General features: G+C 29.9%; 1 long non-coding RNA gene across 1 annotated transcript; it reads left to right on the top strand.

Moving 5' to 3' along the window:
- The first annotated feature begins 2,266 nt into the window (after positions 1 to 2,266).
- Positions 2,267 to 5,044, top strand: LOC149497517 (uncharacterized). The gene is made up of 2 exons (XR_016319953.1): positions 2,267 to 2,748; positions 4,870 to 5,044. It is a non-coding gene; the product is annotated as an uncharacterized LOC149497517 (long non-coding RNA).
- Positions 5,045 to 5,357: the final 313 nt, after the last annotated feature.

Below are 5,357 nucleotides of genomic sequence, written 5' to 3'. Positions count from 1 at the left end.
GAAGTAAATATTGTTGATGTGAATGCATTCATAAAATGCATGAAGTATGTATATGTGCCTAAGGAAGCGTATGTTGTGAATGAGTTGCTAGTATGATCTAATAAGAGAAGTAAATGATTTGGATTTAAGGACAATAGAATCTACTTAGAGTATCGATTTTAATATATGCAATTGATGAAGTTTACATGATTTTGGTTAGTAGAATTATTATGACTATTGAGATAGACATTTTTTTTTTCTGGAAAGAATATGTATATTAATTGGTGTATTTACATAAATGATATTTATAAGGTTTAAATGATGAATGACTTGAGGTGATTTGCTATAATAAGGGTGATAAGTATTTTTTTTCATAAGAAATACTATTGGTGAATGAAACATTATTTAAAGCCATTATCAGAAGTGATTTTTATTTATGAAAAATAATTACTACTTGGTGGAGTAAAGTATATTGTGGTATTCATCAGCTATTTTTCAGATGTATGAACATCAGGAATAATATGAATTACTATGGTTAGAAGAAAAGTGAATTGTGATTTTTGGTAAGAAATAAATTACTTTAATCTTTATGTGCCTAGTAGTGGATCTTGTATGAATTGTGGCACCTTATGGTTTGATATGGTATAAGTATGAATTCCATTCAACAAGATTTAGTCTTTTGATGTTTAAAGTATTTGGATGTTATAAATAAGGACTGTTGTTTAAATGAGAGATTCTATGCTCCGAGAAAAAGTAAATAACTTCTATAAAGAAATCAATAATTATATATATAAATATTGGACCATGATGGTTAAGTGAGTTGATGAATGACATCGGACATGGCGGAATAGTTGTCCAACTAGTAAATTGATGTTATACCAATGAATTAAATAAGTACGAATGGATCTAGTCATGTTATTGTATGAATATTAAGAAAAGAATCAATTACAGAAATGCGAACGAGTATGAATTAGTATAATTTAAATGGAATGAGAGTCAATATGTAGAGTTTTTTTTGACAAATTAGGAATCATTGGTTATTCAGAGTTGATGGAAATAGAAGGAATGATACATCAGAGTATAGAAGTAAGAATTTCTATATTTTTGAGATTTCATGAACATATATATAAAAAAAAAAAAATTTGTGGTTCGTGTTGATCTCACTATGCTTATATGAGAATAAATTCGAAGCCAAAATGATAAGAGTTTATAAGTGATCATTGTGACGATAGAAAAGATTGGTTAATAGTTAATAGAAGTATGTACAAGTCATGGATGATTTATGGATTTTTGTGAGATATCTATGATTAAAAAAAAAAGGGTGGAATTGCTATGACTTAGTGAATTCTATTTGGATGGAACTACCAAATCGTTATGGATAAATGGTTAAGTTGGGATAGTCTATATGGCACATTGCATGGTTTGCATAACTTTGTGATGGTGTATAAATATTTTTGTATTGAGATTTGGAACTTTGGTATTATTATTATTATTTTTTTCTCTTGAGTTGAACTTGCAAGTATGCATGATGTATATATGCATGACAGTGTTGAGATTAAGTATCATGCAGCAATTAAGTTATTAACACTGTTATAATAATAAGCTATATGATCTCAGGAGAATACTGTTATGAGAATAAGCTATATGATCTCAGTATATGTTCATATAATCTCATCATGCTTTATGAGAATTGACTTGATGCAAATCTTCGAATATGATATTTAATGATATACCTTGATATGTATCTTATATGATGAAATGTTTGGTATGGGAGTTATATAGGTCATTGGATTGAGTGTTAGATAGAATAAGAGATGTTTATGGAGTTTTCTTGTAAGAGAATTAAAGAGGATAGTACAGATCTAAACGGTTCATATGCAAGAGAAGTTTATGTTATAATTATGAGATTAAAGTGCTAGCAGATTAAGGAAGAATAAATGAAGTCGGAAAAATATTATGAGATTTGTAATTATTTAATTCAAGTGAATTTCGAGGACGAAATTCTTTAAGGGGGGTAGAACTGTAACGCCCCATTTTTCTGTGTCTAAAATAGTAAGTTACCGGTCTGTGAATAGTATCATCGGTCCGGGAATAAATATTATTTTGGTCCAGAAAAATTACTATGTATGTTTAATATTTTCTATAATATTTTTGGAGTATGTATACATTATTTTTATGGGTAGAAAGTAAATAAATATTTTTAGAGAATTTAGAAAATTTGTGAATAGTTAATTAAGGTGTGATATTAAGTAAGGAAAATTAGAGGCAATATTTGTATGGAGTAAATTTGAAATGGTGTTATATTAATTAAGGAAATTAGATGAATTATTTTTATGGAGTAAAGTTGAGGATTTTATTGTGTTAAATAATATTTTGAAGGAATTTAATTGGGAGAATATTTGTAGCCATTAGATTAGATTGACTCAATCCTAGCCATCCAATGTTGAGAAAAGACTAAAATACCCTTGTGCTCAATAATTTGAGCAACCACTTTCTCTCCTTCTTCTTCTCTTTGGCGTTGGCTATCTCCTTCTTCTTCTTCTTCTCTTTGTTTTTCTTCAACTTCATCCTTAGCTAAATCCATCAAATTCAACCCATTTAACTTGATTTAAGGAATCAATCCTAGAGTTTAAAGCTTGAGAAGTGATTTGTGGTGATTATTTTCAAGAAACTTGGAAAGCCAAAGGCTTAGGAAACCTCTACCAAGGAGTAAAGGCAAAGTTGGAGCTTAGAATGCTTTAATCTAAGCTTGCTAAGGCTTGTTTTAAAGTAAGTGTTCATAAATCCTCCTACCTTGTTTAAATTTTTGATTTTGTGAAGTTTCTACTATTTTGTGAAAATTGGGAATTTTATATGAAATGATTTGATTATTGAATTTTGGTGGTATAAATGTGTTCTTGGGAGATTTCTAAGCATGTTTATATGTAGAATTGATGAGGAAAACATTTTCTTCTTCATCTTCCAAAAGTGGCAGAACCTATTGATGAAAAAGGCCTTAAGATTTCTTGTTCTCTTTGTTGGTTTATGCTCTTAAGATGATGTATGATGAGTATGAAATATGTGGTAGAAATCCCTACCTTGTATATGATTTAAGTAAGCTGAAATTGGGAAAAATGTTATTGAGTGAGATTAAGGACTATTTTTTGATCCTTTCGAGTTTTCCTTTGTGTCTGAGTCCTTCATGAAAGTTATAGGTCTACTTCTTAGCTTTCCAACCCATCCTCTTGTGTCCAATTTGGATATATATAGTTCAACTTATGGCTGAAAAACCCAAACTGACTCTGTTATGACGGGCTACATGCATCACTGAATTGAGTGCCCATTTTGACCACTATAATGATAAGATTATATTCTGAGTTCTTCATGAGAGTTGTTTCCCTGTGTCTTGAGACTTCTCTGGTTTTGGATTGGTTTGATTTGAGTGTCTGGACTATTGGTCTGTGTTCCTAGCCTTTTTTCACCATATTACAGATTGATCTGGGCTGTTGTCCCTTGATAACATTTGTAGAATTTTGTCTTAGCTTTCTAATGAATCAAACTTCACTTAATTTGGAAATCTATAACTCAAGTTATGTCCTAAAAACCCAGAAAAGGTCAAGGTGATATTAATGCTGGAAATTTTCTATGTCCTAAATCAAAGGGTTATTTGGATAAAAGTATGTATAAATCATGTGTGATGAAGTGCTCTTGATTATTTGTATGTTTTAGAATTTATTTGACAAAAATAAAACATAAGTGTGAGAAGGGTTGTTGTGGATATCATTAAATGGATATAAATTGGAAAGGTGTGGAATTGATTTAGATAATGCATGATGAGGGTTGAAATGGATACTTTTGTGCATAAGAGTTATGTTAGCATGCGTGATTGGAGAAGGAAATTCCTCCCCTTGGTACCACCTTAGTGTAGTAAAGCTTACATAATTATTATATATATGACATAAGTATGATTATTTGATAACTTTTATATGTTTAGAGTTTTAACAAAGAAATGGGTATTTAAGGTGTAAGTGCTTTGTATATATACTATCTTAAAAAGAATGTGGTAATTTGTGTAAGTTGTAAGTTGAGAAATTTTGAAGTGATGGGTATTAAGTAATGAAGTGTTTTTGATTAAGAATTATTGCTTTTGTGCAAGAATGATTTTGATTTGGGCTCTACTATGCATGATTGAAACGTGGTATGATGAGATTGATTTTGTTATTGTGAAGCTATGATCATATGCTAGGGTTATCAGCCCTTATAAATAGGCGGACGCGCTTATTTGTGTGATGGGGGTGGTGCTTTCATAGGCCACGGTGGTGCTTTCATAGGCCACGATTGTGTGATGGGGGTGGTGCTTTCATAGGCCACGAGTATGTGATGGGGGTGGCGCTAACATAGGCCACGATCAAATCTGCTTATGTTCATTCTGCATGAGTATGAGCCTTAACGAAAAATAACATTTTATTGTTGCTATAAAAGAATGAAGACATAGTTGTATTTATAATCGTCTTATTGTTTTCAAAGTAGTTGAATTAAACGAATGAGATCATATTATTTTAGTAAACTTTACTTTGGAAATTAATGATTATGTTATCAAATGAATTTTCAAAGCATGATATTCCGGTACAAGGTTTTAAAAATAAATAGTATATGTATTGGTATAATAAATGTGCAAGTAATGAATTTATGAGTTGAAAGAATTAAATTCTTCATGTTGTTAATTCATAGTTTATTTGATATTTCTTTTGCTATAAATGTAAATGCATGTTAATATTTGAGATTTTATGATTATAAATGATTTTACGAAATTTGTGTTTTAAGTAAGTTGCCATCGCAATTTTGGTAAGTATGTGAATTATGAGCACCACTGAGTTTTATACTCAGCGCGTCGATTTTTATCACGCGTAGGTTGAAGATGTGGATGCTACTTGAAGAGTAGAAGCATCTTATCAAAGCAGAAGTCACTAATTTGGTAGTAGTCGATTGAGATTTATGTACTTAAGAATTATGGCATGTATAATTATTACATTTTTTGGAGATTATGTTATTTGAATTATATGTAATAATAAATTATTTTGGTTTATATATTTGGAGATAAGCATAGGATTTATTAAATGAGTGAATATGAAATATTTTAAGTCAGTTGATATGATTACTTCATTAAGACTTGATATCTATAATGAATGCAAGTAATTGATGAATCGAAAATACTATTGAGGATTTATTTAGTTATGAAAACATAAAAGTGTTGTTGTGTTATAATTATTTGGAGATGTTGGACATTTGGAGTTTCATTGGGAGTATTTGTATTCACATGTTTGGCGAGCTCAGTTTTTAAAGGGATATTCTTACAGTATTTTGTAGGATTGTTCCCAATGTATATATATTAAAAAAAA

This window comes from Jatropha curcas, chromosome 3 (genome assembly GCF_041381405.1).
Source record: "Jatropha curcas cultivar XTBG-Jc1 chromosome 3, XTBG_Jcur_1.0, whole genome shotgun sequence".
NCBI classification, from domain to species: Eukaryota; Viridiplantae; Streptophyta; class Magnoliopsida; order Malpighiales; family Euphorbiaceae; genus Jatropha; species Jatropha curcas.
The sequence above is the reverse complement of the archived record's forward strand: the minus strand, read 5'-3'. Positions and strand labels throughout refer to the sequence as shown.